The sequence below is a fragment of the Cnephaeus nilssonii genome (genome assembly GCF_951640355.1).
Source record: "Cnephaeus nilssonii genome assembly, chromosome: 6".
NCBI lineage: Eukaryota > Metazoa > Chordata > Mammalia > Chiroptera > Vespertilionidae > Cnephaeus > Cnephaeus nilssonii.
Genome location: NC_137077.1, coordinates 10,674,643 through 10,689,844, shown reverse-complemented (window position 1 = coordinate 10,689,844; position 15,202 = coordinate 10,674,643). Strand labels below are relative to the sequence as shown.

The 15,202-nt window shown below is 44.4% G+C and overlaps 1 pseudogene across 1 annotated transcript; it reads left to right on the top strand.

Annotated features, from left to right (window-relative positions):
- The first annotated feature begins 4,102 nt into the window (after window positions 1-4,102).
- On the top strand, window positions 4,103-13,558 carry LOC307102034 (large ribosomal subunit protein eL20-like; annotated as a pseudogene). Its single transcript has 2 exons — window positions 4,103-4,250; window positions 13,064-13,558. The product of its transcript is annotated as a large ribosomal subunit protein eL20-like (transcript).
- The last annotated feature ends 1,644 nt before the right edge of the window (window positions 13,559-15,202 follow it).

Below are 15,202 nucleotides of genomic sequence, written 5' to 3'. Positions count from 1 at the left end.
GTTGCCAACTATATAAAGGAAGGTCAGACTATTCACTCTGATGTTCAAGGTCCGTCAGAATGTTGCTCTGCTCACCTTTTCCAGTTTATCTCCTACCGTCCCCATTGGGCACCCACTTCCCAGCCTCACTGTCATCCATTGGTCAGGCACCTTCTGACTCCTCTGCCTTTCCTTTGTTCATGCTTTTCTTTCCTAGAATGTCCTGTTGGCTTTTCTTGACCTGATAAATGCAATTCAATTTGAATAATCAAATACTACCTTGCTATGTGCTCTTCCCACTCTCCCAGAGATTAGTTTTCAAAGCCAACATTCTAGGGTCCACGCTACTTGGTTGGCCAGTGCCCACACCATATTGGAGGTCAAAATTATAAAACATCCCCTGCTGTCACTGGGACACGTCTAATACTGTGTTATGCTTTGTTTTCTGTGCTCTGATATGTGCTATTAGGCCATGAACCCCTGGAGGTCAGGACCATGGCCAGTCAAATTCAGATCGCCAGGGCTTGGTAAAAGGCCTATCACCTCCATAGCTATCTGAAAATCCAAGTTGAACGAATTAATGGACTGTACATATCTCTGGTTCTAATCCTTACCAGTTATTTAAATCTTTTAACTTCAGTAGGCAGTTCTCTCCTTCGTGCTTAGAGACTTTAGCTGAAATTAGCATCCTAAACAAATGCAGTATTTGTAACTGCTTTAGAGGTCTTTGGGAACATCCTAAGAACACACCCAGTTGATGTAATTAAACTTTTGAAGAGGCAGGGATACCTATGACCATGATCCTCAGAGCGGGTATTTTAAGGGTCCAAAGATACAGTCTACTATCCAACCTAAGAGGTCAAACTGATCTGACTTTGAATTCTAGCTATGCCAAGTGCTGGCCATTGCAGTTGAATAGGTTATTACTGTATCTAAGCCTCAACTTCTCCGTTCATAAAAAGGGGATAAAAGTGGTACCTACCTTGTAGGGTATGGGAAGGAAGATTTCTTAAGATTCTGCATAGAAAGTACTAAGACCAATCAATGCCTGGCATAAAAGTCGGTATTATTATTATTGCTGTGTGTTCTGCGTTTGGCAGCTGTAAAAACAATCCTGGGTTCATGAACAACTACTACCTGTTGTAACTTCCTCTGGCTGATCACAATAGGCGTAGACATAATTCTAGTGCCTGGTTCCTAAAAGGCATTGTAAGATGTTGGACATACTCAAACATGCATTTCAACGCTTGGAGCATTTGGATTCTAGAAGGAATGGGCCTTTACATTTATGCTTAACAAGTTGCTGGTTTTGCCTTAAATCCAGAATCTATGTGAAACAAATTCACTTGACCCATTTATATTAAGCCCTTTACATGAGCAGAGCACTGTGGCTTGCACTTAACTAAAATCCAAATTAAGGTCTAAATCTGAAAGAAAGAAAAACCACCTTTTTAAAGAACCAAACTCCAGGAGGAGAGAAAGTAGGCCAAACACCCACTGGACAAGCTGTTGGAAGGGACACACCCTTTCTTTGAACTTGTGCTCCTTGCTACGGGCACTAAAATAAATCCACTGGTGCCAACAGCTATGATTTCCCCACTTCCAAAGAGGGTCAGCACACAAACAATACAGAACATTCTGGATCCGACCTCGTAACAGTGATGACTTCTCATGAAAAGTTTCAGTTCTGGTTCTGCGTCTTTCTGGCTGTGTGATTTTGCCATACTTCAACCTTTCTGACGCTCAGTTCTTATTTTCCAATCTCTACAATGGAAATAATAATGTAACTTTGTCCCTTAACCTGTGACTCAGTTTTTCTTCCAAACGTGTATTATTCCAAATGTCAGGGACAATAATATCTACCTCAGCGTGTGTGTGTGTGTGTGTGTGTGTGTGTGTGTGTGTGTGTGAAGAATGCCATAGACTTCTTCTGTTCCTGCCCAAAGTTCAGCAATTTTTCATGAATAGTTTTCAATTTCCTGTTTGCCTTTGGTCAATTTCCAGACCTCTGAAATGATCATTCTTTAACAATTTTGTTCAGTTTTATTGTTTTCTTTTGGGGGGGAGGGGGAGAGAGAATTTTCTTGCCTCTTCTCTCTTCCCTAGCCAAAGTTTCTCTTGTTCATGCATCTTTAATACATTTGATACAGAGAGATGAATTGCCCTCCAGAAAGATGATACCAATTTAGGCTCTTGTTGGTAGTATATGAGAGTGCCTATTTCCTTATGATTTTTCCCAGGATTGGATAACAATATTAAATAAATCTTTCATAATTTATAGGCAAAAATCTTACCACACTATGGGTTTAATTTAAATTTCCCCAGTTACTATTATGTCAAGGTACTTGAGAATAGGACGAGATGATATTATATGTGTTAAAATCCTCTGGATGTCAAAATTTCTATAGAAATGCCAGGCATTCATTACTGTCTTGCAATACTTATAAGTCTGACCACAAACCAGGATAGTTCCCATAAATCCTTGTGCTCAAGATGCTTGGGATAAGCTCAGAATGATCCCTGCCTCATATAGGAGAACTCATGCTTGAATGCACATATCACACCCTCCTTGAGGAATAGCAGTGATGATGTTTCAGAAAATCAAGGTTAGAATAATGTCTCAGTAAATTCAGTAAATGCAGGAACTGCAGGATTTGGCAGGAAATTGGAGGAGGAGGGGCGAACCACAATTTCATCTGACAGCTCGGTGTTGCAGACCACTCTGACAGGGATTTCATATCAGAAAGCATCGAAGCAACATTTCTATGATAGCGTCCTGAGAACTTCCAGGAATGATATATGAATTGCTGAAGTTCATTCAGCATTACTCAGAGGGGAACAAGGAAATAAGAAGGAAAATCTATGAAAAGTCCTTGAAACTCAGGAGATATGGCCTGGACTTCTTTTTTCTCTTGTAATACACACTCATTGTAGAAAATTCAGATATGCCAAAGAACACAACTTCCACTCTTGGTCTCATCACCCAAGAATAGCCATTGTTGTAAGTTTGTGTATATCCATTTTGATTTTATACTGTATATGGGAAAGGGGAAGAGAAATATTTAGTAATCTATGTGAATTTTTAAAATTTGTTTTTAACTCAGTTAAGACAGGAGGCTGCCAAGAAGTCAGAACAGTGGGACCTGAACAAAGACATCGGAATCAATTTTTAAGGGCCAAGAGGTAAGAAGCTGATGAAAAATGGTTCTACAACTAGATAATGAGACTTTTAGAGCCTGGGAAGATAATCTCCATACCTGTTGTAGAGGGGGAAAGATGCAGAACAAAGGACAATGAGCGTGGCTAAAGCAGTACTTCTCATACCACCAGTGAGGAGGGATCAGTTTTAAATTTTCAATCCATCCTAGACTAATGCTTTTGTGAAATATTAAAAAAAAAATAAAAAAAAATATATATATATATATATATATATATATATATATATATATATATATATATAATGCATTTGGATGGCACAACAATTCCAAATTGCTGTACATTACTTTAAATTTCTCTATTTATTACAGACTTATAATCAGTTTGAAGGCCAGCATAGGCCCATGGGTCCCACACTAGGCAGGACTGAACTAAAATGCTTTTTGCAGTGACGATTTAGCTATCAACAGGGAGAAAGACAGCGGTATGCTAGTAAATGTTTAACAACCGCTTCTGGGGAGGGAGGAGCTCTCTGATCTGTAGCATTTGACTGATCATTTCTATGCTGTAAGTACTCCCATCATCACAGATTCCAAGCTCCTAAAGTGAAGCCAGTGAATTCCAAGTGAGAACAGATGTGCCCGAGTTGTCTGCAGCACATCGTTGTAAAAAGAAAGCTACAAATGGGTCTGAAGTTAATGCAACCATCATAACAAAAATAGAAATATATAACCTTTAAATCAGAAAAAAAAAACATGTATCCTATCTAATGGAAAGCAGAAAAGGAGGATAAAAAGAAACACCTTTCCTTTGCACTGAAGCATTTCTCACATTATACAATCTGCCCCTTAAGACAGAAGCTAGAACTCACTTTCTCAGCATCCTCTTCAGCTTAGGTGCAGACATGTGACCTACCCTCAGCCAATCAGGTGGCCTCCCTCCAGACTTCTCTTCAGGAGAGCGTATCATGAGGACGTTTAGTGTAAACCCTGGCGACAAAGATGTCCAGCTCTTGGCCAGTAGCAGCGAGGGGAACTTGGCACCAGTTCCAGACCTCATCAGTGCGAGCTGTCGGGTCTGTGCTGAGTGGTGGCTTCACTGGAGGAGTCCCCAAGGTACGGTTTGGGACTGACACCCTAACCCTCCTGGAGAGTCTTTGAGATTCCTAATAGGTTTAATAGATTCCCTTTCTGCTTAAACTACCAACACTAGTAGTTTGCAACAAAGAACAATGATTGATATACCACCTGCACCTCATTTTTAGATTTATATCCTTATTGAGATAAAATTTACATATCATAATTCAGTGGTTCTTAGTATACTCCCAAAGTATACTAAATAGGCAATTTTATATTTTTATCACCCCCAAAAAGCAAATTTATAAGCATTAATAGTTACTCCTGATTTTCCCCCCAAACACCCTGTCTCTCTCTACCCCCCAAGCCCTAGGCAACCACTAACCTACTCTCTGTATTTGCCTATTGTAGATGTTTCATATAAATGGAAGCATTCATTATGTGGTCTTTTGCGACTGTCTCCTTCCACCCCCAACACACACACACACTTAGTTTCTATTTTCAAGGTCATTCCATGTTTCCATACATCAGCCCTTTTTATTGCTGAAAAATACTCCATTATGTAAATATACCTCATATTATTTATCCACCATCTGATGAACATTTGGGTTGTTTCTACTGTTATGAATAATGCTGCTATGAACATTTGTGTACAAGGGTTTTTTTTTGGGGGGGGGGGTGTATGTGTACATATGTTTTCACTTTTCTTGGGTATGCACCTAGGAGTAGAATTGCTGGCTCATACAGTAACTTTATTTCTACCCTTTTGAGGAAATGCTAGATTGTTTTCAACACAGCAGCATCATTTTACAATTCCTCAGTAATGTATGAGGCTTCCAATTTCTCTCCTCCTTTGTCAACACTTGTTATTTGTCTTTTTTATTATAGCCATCCTAGTGGGTGTAAAGTAGTCTCTCATTGTAGTTTTAATTTGCATTTTTCTATGGCTAATTATGTTGAGCATCTTTTTGTCTGCTTATTGGCCATTTGTACATCTTTTTTGGAAAAAAATGTCTATTCAGCTCCTTAATCCCACCTTAACGTGAGTTATTCATTCGACTTTTTTATTGTTAAGTTGTAAAGTTCTTTATATATTCTAGATACAAATCCCTTATCAGATATATAATTTGCAAATATTTTCACACAATCCTGTGGGTTGTCTTCTCACTTTCTTGATGTATACCTCATTTTTTATTGACAAAACAGAGTTAGTTAAGTCTTGAATTGATTTCTGGCAGAATTGCAAACAGATGGTTTGTGAGTATTTAGAAAAGATTGAAGAGATCACTTGGAAGTAATATGTGTTCACTGAGAATAAAAACTGTCCTCACTTCATTTTGTTCTTATATCTTTACTTTCCTTCTGTTGCCTTTTTAATAAAAAAAAAATATTGCCTCCTATAAGGAAACACATCAACTCTCTATAAGCCACAATATTCTATAGTAAAGCTGGAATGGACTATCTTCCCAGGTGGTGAGCTTCTAATCACTGCAACATCAAGACGAGGCAATTGGACTGACCACCTGCCGATGATGTTGCAGGGGAGACACCTGAATTGAGTTTTATGTGGTTTCTGAGATCCTCTTCTCTGATTCTAGTCATTCATGCACTCATTCATCCATCCATTTATTCATTCTTTGTCCAAGAGGAAATTTAAGCAGCTTATAGGAATCCATGGGATACCACAAGTGAACAGAAGTTAGAAGAAGCGAAAAAGAGAAAAAAATAAGCCATGTTAGAGATATCAGATACAGTCAGGAGGGAGGCAGATACAAAAGGGCCATGTTGTTATATGTAAAGCCACACATTTGGCTTCCAGTTTGCCAGCAGTCAAGGCTGAGAGGGAGACTTGATCAGCTACACAATTTACAATGCCCGTGAGCTGCCCTTCTTCTTTATTCTAGGACCGGAAAAAAAAATGACACCTGAGCCCAGCCCCACGAAAGCAACTCTTTTGCATTACAATCATTCCTTTTCCAGCTCCCCATTGAACTTTTAATCACTGTGCTAACTGCCTTTTCTCTCACACTGGGTGATACTTAGGAATGCTGACAGCTCTGAAGCTGAGCGCTTGAGGCCCAACACTTGAGTCCTCCTTGCATTGGCTCTTATAATGATGTGTTTTGAATAATAACGACAAGTACCATTTATTGAGAACTCAGGCACTTTACCATCTTGACCTCTAGCTTCACAATAATCCTAAACCAGATACAGGCATACCTATTTATTTTACTGGGTTTCGCTTTATTGCGGTTCACAGCTGTTGCATGTGTTTTGGGGTTTGTTTTCTTGGTTTTGTTTCGTGTGTTTTTTGACATATTAGAAGCAAGACCATCCACAAGCAAAAAGACTATGACTGGCTCTCTCGGGATACTCTCTTTATTGTGTGGTCTGGAACGGAACCGGCAATGTCTTTCAGGCATGCCTGGAGCGTTTTCCTATTTTATGGATGGGGAAATGATCTGTTCAAGGTCACAAAGCTGCTAAGCAACAGAGCCAGGATTTTGAGAGGATATGGGGGTGGGGTGTACGTGTGTGTGTGTGTGTGTGTGTGTGTGTGTGTGTGTGTGTTTATTGTGTGGAGGAAAGGAAGAGAAAAGAAAAAAAAGAGGGTAGAGAAGAGAAGGGAGACACCATGGAATACTATGCAGCTGTAAAAAAAGAAGGACCTCTATCCTTTGAGACACCATGGAGGGACTTGGAGAGTATTATGCTAAGCAAAATAAGCCAGTCAGAGAAAGACAAGTATCACATGATCTCACTTACATGTGGATTCTAATGGATAAAATAAACTGATGAGCAAAATAGATCCAGAGACATGGAACATGCCACAGACTGACGGATCTCAGAGGGGAAAGGGCAGGAAGAGATTAACCAAAGAACTTACATGCATATATTCATAACCCATGGACACAGACAATAGCGTGGTGAAGGCTGGGGCGGGGGCAAGAATGAAGGAGGTCAATGGGGGAAAAAAGACATCCGTAATACTTTCAACGAGAAAGATGAATTTAAAACAAAAGAAAAAGAGGGAGCATTCTGGAATGTGTGTCAGTAGAAGTTAGACTAAGGAGAACAGGAGCGTGGGAGTGAACATGCTAGGATGTGTGTGAGGGAGGAGGGAGCATAAAGCACAGGCGGGAAAGCTGTTGGTGGGGAGAGCTGTGATTTAAGAGCAAATACTCCTTCTGGGGTGGCTGTCAGTCTGTCCCTCCGTCCGTCTGTTGGTCATCGGCCATGTTGTATAGGCTGAAGGAATTGCAGATGTCTAGAGGGCATGGTCCCACCTGCAAGGAGCTTGTAAGATGTGGAGGCACCGTAGAAAAACCTCAGAGCCCCAATGCAGGGCGAGGGGGGTGGGGGGAGAGTCAGAACCAGTAACAGCTGTGGGGAGAAAATTGCTGTATGTTAGTTTGCTGGGGGTTGGGAATGGGGAGGGAAGAGAACGCTGGCCCAGCGCTGAGTTAACAAGAGGGACTGTTAAATAAATTATAATAGCCTGCCATATAATGGAGCACCAGGAATAATGGTGTCGATGTGAATCAATTGGCATGGAAAGAGATCCACAATTTATTGTGAAGTAGAAAAAGCACAGCAGGTTGTGAAATAGTACATACAGGGTGATGCAATTTTATTTTAGATATGTGAAAAATACCTGAAAGCTGATACATAAAATTGCTCACAGTGATTACTTTTGGATGGAGGGATCTTGATTCCTTTATATTCTTTCTATTTTTTCCAGTGGGCATGTATTTTTTTGATAAATAGGAAAGAGAGAATAGGTATGAAAAAATGAGAGGATGTGAATGAGATCAGAGCAAGTGCCTATTGATCATCAGTTCTGTCTTGGAGGGTGCAAAGGCTCTGCTCGGAAGCCCAGTATTAACCAATGACCACCATGGCTGACCAGTGGCTACCCTGTCATTCATGGCTCCTACCTCCCTCTCCCTCTCCCTCCACTCCTATCCTCCCTGCTTCCCCTCCTCCCCCACCAGCCTCCTGCCATTGTGGCACAATCCAGCTGATCCTTGGGAAGGTACCTCCCCACCCTGTGCTGAGTTGGGCCCAGCTGGGAAGCCTGCCCTTGACCTCAGGGGAAGAAGAGATGGAGGAGCAGTGGGGTTTCCATTCAGGTTTTCCCCCTCCCATTCCCAGGAAGCAGCGCTGAGTCAGGCTTGGGAACAAGAACACACACGTTCTTCTGCTCAGATGGACTGGCAAGACGACTTGGTCCTGCTGCATGTAACACCCGGATCGGAAGTTCCTGTGGAGAAAATCTAGGGAGCAGGTTTCTTGGCCGCTGGCTAATGTGATGCATGGCTCCGACGAGCACTTTTGAAGTTAACCTTTGGGTCTGAGGCTGGCTCACACTGCTGAGGCCACGTGCCACGTGGGCAGGGGGGCTGGCTAAGGGAGACTGATGAATACCCTTTGGGGTTAACACACGAAGGTGAACTTAAAACCATGCATCTCAAACAGAAAAAATAAACCTTACCGTTTAAAACACAACTGCTGACTGTGCTTCTGTATCACAAAAAGTGATACAATTTCTCTCTAGAGGAGGTCACTTTTTGCTGAGCAAAATGTAATTAGGTGCGCAAATACCCCTTCCTGTGCCCCCTTCCACCCCCAACCAGGGGTGGATGAGAACATGACAAGAAAGCAGAGAGAGCTACACTCTCTCATAGGACGTGGACAGGAACTTTGGGGCGGGCGATGGAGAGGAAAGAGCTTAAAAGTAAGTGAAATGGTGGCAGGGCAGACGCTATGGAGAAATATGCCCAGAAAGGTGCCAGGGTCTAAGGTGGCTTAAGGACAACTAAAACAGAGGATTTTATATTCAATGTTGTTGTTGTTTTAAAATTCTCACCTGAGGATATTTTTTCCCCCATTGCTTTTCAGAGAGAGAGGAAAGGAGGGAGGAAGGGAGGGAGGGGGAGAGAAAGAGAGAGCGAAAAGAAACATCGATGTGAGAGACACAAATTGACTCGTTGCCTCTCACACGCGCCCCAACCTGCCCTGACCGGGGCCAGGGAGCGAACCCAAAACCCAGGTATGTGCCCTTGACCAGGAATCTAACCCAAGACCCTTCAGGGCAAGAGCCAGCGCTCTAACCACTGAGCCACGCTGGCCAGGCAATGGCTTTGTTTTTGTTTGACCAATTCTGAGACCCCGTAGCCCCCTCAGTTTTAACCCATTATCAAGAGCATCGTTCAGGTGACCGAGTGCAGACACTGGGCTCTGGGTCCGGCTGCCCCGCTGGAGACTCAGGTGTGCCACTGGGGGCTCTACAACTTTGAATAAGTTCCTTGACTTCTCGAAGCCTTAGTTCTTCCACCTGGGAAATGGAGCAATGGTATTTGTGAGGATTCAGCGAGATCAGCTGTATAAAGCACTGAGTACAGTGGCTGGCTCCTAGCAAATGCTGGTGTCAGTGGTGATGACGGAGACCAAGGATTACGCAATAGCTGCAGCTACGTTGTATAGTCTGTCACCGGCCAGTATTTAATATCGATTGGAGGAACCATGGAAAGGAAGACCTAGCTGAACACCAGACTTAGATGAATCAGTGCAGTGGTTCTCAAAGTGGGTTCCTGGGACCAGCAGCGTCAGCATGACCTGGGAATTTGTTAGCAATGCACCTTCTAAACCCCACCCCAGATCCACTGAATCAGAAGTTCTGGGTGTGGGCCGAGTAATCACTATTCCAGCAAACCTTCCAGATGATTCTGATGTAATTGGAGAACTACCGAGTGGGTGAATGCTCTCTTAGCATCTTGCAAGAAAAGAGCCACATGGCTGGTGGGTTCGTTTTTTTCCAGGCTTATTCGGATGTGGGGACCGTATCCGCATCGTAATGCCACTGCATATGATGGTAAGTAAATGTATGGTGGGATCACATTTATTCAGGTGTGAAACATAGCGCTTTAGTTTTCTAAAACTCATCCCACCTGACTCCGGAGTTCTCATTCTCCGGGGAAATTCTCTTTCAGTTTACCGCATCAGTTTGCTTCATCGATTAGGAGCTCAAACCTCTGTCGTGGGTGTTTTCCCTCCCACACTACCCCTTCCTAGGATGGCATCTGGTGCAAGCGGGAGCTGAGGCAGCCCCGTGGTGGTAGGGAGAGGTCTCTGCACATGCTCGGTGTCCTCCCTCCGCTCACAGAGGCAACTCTGCTCTGAGGTTCTGGGCTCCGGCTGCTCCCACCGGTTTTGGTGTCTCGTGCGGGCGTCTGCTGCTGGAAGCTGTGGTCCCTGTCACAGCCACAGCTTCCCCCGCTGCCGCGTTCTTATGAGGTCCTACTACCTAGACCTCCTGGGGTCCTAGGATAGCAGACAAGAGCCCAGCGAGCGTCAAACCAAGGGAGAAATGCCATTCGTAAGAAAGGACAAAACACCCAGACTGTGTGGCTCGGTGGCTGAGCATGGACCGATGAACCAGGAGGTCACGGTTTGGTTCCTGGTCAGGGCACATGCCTGGGTTGCAAGCTCAATCCCCAGTGTGAGGTGTGCAGGAGGCAGCTGATCAATGACTCTCTGTCATCATTGGTGTTTCTATCTCTCTCTCCCTCTCCCTTCCCCTCTGAAATCAATAAAAAACATATATGTAGAAAAAAGAAAGGACAAAACACCTATTTATCCCACAGCCATTCTCCTTCCTTCCTTCCTTCCTTCCTTCCTTCCTTCCTTCCTCCTTCCTTCCTTCTTTTCCCCCCATTAATGAAAAGCCTAAATGGAAGACATCTGTTTTGGAAATTGAGATTTAATAAGAGCAGGTAATATTCTGGGAGGCCCTGGTGGCTATAATTGCTTAACTTTTTAATTCAAGATTCTTCCTAAGAACTCAAGGTCCAGGTTATATGACAAGTCACATCAGGAATTAAATTTCTTTTTACTTTGGATAGAACAAAAATTAAAGTCTCAGTAAATTTGCATTTTATGAAACCAGACCTTTCCTAATTATTGCAGGCCACAATCTCTTTCTCTTCACTGCCTTCTAGAATATTTTGCACTTCTCATAGGCAATGAAAGTTTATTAGTTAACATTTCATTTTTTAAAGTCTTGCTTCTGCTCTACATAAGCTGTGAGCCACTGATAGACAAAGATTATAATAATCATGGCTGGTAATAATTGAAGAGGTTACTATATACCAGGTGTATTAGGCAGGATGGGCTAGGTCCGTGGTTGGCAAACTGTGGCTCGCAAGCTGCAGTTTGCCGCACTGTTGACTAAAGAGTTTGCCGACCACTGGGCTAGTTTATGCTGCATGAATAAATGACCTCAGCATCTCAGTGGCTTAACATAACAAAAGTCCCCCCCCCCCCCCCAGCTCAGCTAATTGCACATGTCCATTGGGGTCATCCGGCAGCCTCTGCTCCATGTAGACTCTCAGGATCTACACTGACAGAGGCTCCATCACGACCTGTGCTCCCACAGCCTTCCCAGCAGAGGAGGGGATGAGGCAGATCCTGCCCACAAGTGCCATATCCACATTCCTCACACCCCATTAGCCGAAGCAAGTCATAGGGTCACACCTCACTTCCTAGTGGGATGGTACAGCTCTATGGTGTGCCTGGAAGGAGGAGAGCTGGAAACATTTGGGGGTAGCACAAATGATTATACCAGGCATTGTGTTCGGCTTTGGACTCCTGTTGTCTCCATCCTTACAATGACATGATAGAGGACTGTATAAATCCCGTTCTTCTTTTAAAAAAAATATATTTTATTGATTTTTTACAGAGAGAGGAAGGGAGAGGGATAGAGAGTTAGAAACATCGATGAGAGAGAAACATTAATCTGCTGCCTCCTGCACGCCCCCTCCTGGGGATGTGCCCACAACCAAGGTACATGCCCTTGACCGGAATCGAACCTGGGACCCTTCAGTTCACAGGCCAATGCTCTATCCACTGAGCCAAACCAGTCAGGGCTGTTTTGTTTTTTAATAGTATGGAAAACCAAGGTCACATACTTTGTAAATGGAGGAACAGGATTTGAAACCAGTTCTGTTGGATTCCAACATCTGAGCTTATCACCTCAAGGCTGCCCTGCTTTTTCAAGAACAGTGAGTTTACTTTTCCTGAACTCACAGACTGTCGAGGCACAAAGCTTGTGTGTTGTGTGCTTTAGCTCATCAGTCCTCACAGCAACTTCGTGAAGCGGCTTCCATGACTGGCCCATGCTAAGGGGAACCAAAGCTTAGAGAAGTTAAGATCTCACAAGGACATCGATCCTGATCTAACCCCAAAGACTATTCTCTGAATCTCACTATACTCAGTGTTTCTTCAAATGAAGGCTCTTGGTGAGAATCACCTGCTTCTCCAAATGCCGGCTCCTAGACCGTATACTCTCCGACTGAATCAGATTTGGGGGAAGGGTGTGGGACTGATAACTCGGATGCTCACCAGAATGTGACATCCACAGTCCTGCTGTCACACCCACTCATGGTTGCCCCACTGCCCTGGGCGTAGCACCCTGCTTCTGGTGGTGAGTTAGCAAATCAAACACACACAACAAAACCCCAGCCCACCACCAGACCCAAAAAGAGACGATAATGCCTTTGCCACTTTGCTGGCGCTTACAGAAGGTGAAGAAATGAATACATTCAGCACCACGTTCCCAGACAAAATCCCTACCGTCAACATTTTTTCAAGACTTAAGGCAACAGGGAGGGGAAAGAGTCAAGATTATTGCTCACTGAAATTAACTCTGCACTTAAATCATAATTACAGGACTCACTACTGACCTGAAGCAGAATCCAAAGACATTAGGATTCTGTGAGTCTAGCCTTTGGGGGGGGGGGGGGGGGGGGCGGGCGGGGACGCGGAGAGAACACCATGAAGGCCGGGCACAGTGCACCAGTACAAGGTGGTGGGGTGCTGCCTGCCCACCCCCAGGTGCAGCAGCCGCCCCTCTGCCGCATGCTCATCTTTGCACCTGACCGCGTCCTTGCGAAGTCCAGCTTCTGGTAGTTTGTGTCTCAACTGGAGAAGATGAGGAAATCTTCAGGGGAAATGGCCTGTTGTGAGCAGGTGTTCGAGAAATCCCCCCTCCGGTTGAAGAACTTTGGCATCTGGATGCACTACGACTCCCACAGTGGCACCTGCAACACGACCGGGAGTACCAAGACCTGCCATCACCTGGTGCTACCAAGACACAGGGGCCTGGCACCAGGCCCGTGCCTGCTCAATCCAGGTAATAAAGGTGGAGGAAGGAGATCTCGGCCAGCAAGTGCCCACCGGCCTTCAAGCACCACGACTCCAAGATCAAGTTCCTGTTGCCTCACTGGGTCCTTCGTCTCCAGCACAAGCCAGGCTTCACCACCAAGAGGCCCAATACCTTCTTTTAGATGCAGGGTCTGCCTGTCCCTGGTCTGCCCAAATAAACTCCTTGGGAAAACAAAACAACAACAACAACAACAACAAAAAATCCTGTGAGTATAGACAGTAGGCGTCCTTCTCCCTCCACACCCCATGTGTAGGCAGCTAGATTCTTTTTTTTTTTTTTAATCCTCACCAGAGGATATTTTTCCTATAATTTTTAGAGAGAGTGGAAGGGTGGGGGAGAGACACAGAAAGAGAAACATTGATGTAGAGAGACACATCGACTGGTTGCCTCCTGCATGCACCCCGACCAGGGCCAGGGATTGAGCCTGCAACCGAGGTACATGCCCTTGACCAGGAATTCAACCTGGGACCCTTCAGTCCCCAGGCTGATGCTCCATCCGCTGAGCCAAACCGGCTAGAGCTAGGCTAGATGCTCTGAATACGGAAAGGGCAGGTCTACCCTACACAGCTGTGCAGGTTGAGCAGTGCACAATGAGGACCCCGTTCAAGTAGCCTGTGATGTACCTGCTGTGAGGAGGGGTCGCAGACCTGAGTCAAGGGGCCTGGTTTCTGAGCCCCCACCTCTATAACTGGTGTGGCTTGGGCGCGTCTCTTACGCTTTCTGGACCTCTAAAACATCATGATTTTGTGAAGTGCATCATATGAAGGCTTTACTGATGATCACATTTAATGAATGCTTTATGTGCTCCAAGCCCTATTCTACTGTTTTAAGTCATGCAAATTTCAAAATAACCCTATGACGTAGGGTTATCATCTCACTTTTGTAGATGAGGAAGCAGGCACAGAGAGGTTAAATGACTTGTGCAAAACCATCTGGCTTCTACATTGTAGGGACAGGATTCAAATGCAGACAGCCTGGCTCCCCAGCTCAATTCTTAGCCCTTATATGCTATAGGCTCTATTCTATGATATAAAAGTGAGCATCTGGAATGAACTAGTCCTGTTGACCCACAGTCGGTGGTGGTGATTAGCTTTGGGTGATCTACTGTAAAAGAGGCATAGACAACGTAGAGGCGACTCCAAGAAGCCTGGTTAGCACAGTAAGGAGGCTGAAGATGTGTCCTCTTTAATAACCTCAAGCTTCCTTAGTGCCTGACTGTATGAAGTGCTTTCCCTGGATTGTTTCATTTAAGCCTTTATAATATCCCTATGGAATAAGTCCTAAAATTATTCCCATTTGATAGAAAAAGAAACTGAGGCACAGAGAGGTTAAATAATCTGCCCACACACAGCTCGTAAGCATCAGGCCCAGAGTACAAACCCTGGCAATATGAGTCCAGTGCACAGGGCACGAATCATGACGGGTGCGCGGGCGGTAGGGGGAGGATCCTGTTGTGATGCCAATTCTGATTCAGTAGATCTGGGGTGACGTGGAGATTCTACATTTCTCACAGCTCCCAGGTGATGCTGCTGGTCCGCAGACCACACTTTGAGCAGCAAGAGTGTCAACCACAAGGCTTGATCCCCCTTCAAGGGAGCGGTGATGGGAGGAGCCAAGGCTGCTTAGCCTCCAGGCAGCTCAGTGGGGTGGAGTTGAAAGATGTCGGCTGTCCTCAAGTATTTAAAGGACCTCCATCTGAAAAGCAAATCAGACTTGACTTATAGAGCCCCAAGGGACAAAATGACAGGGTCATGTATCTATTTCC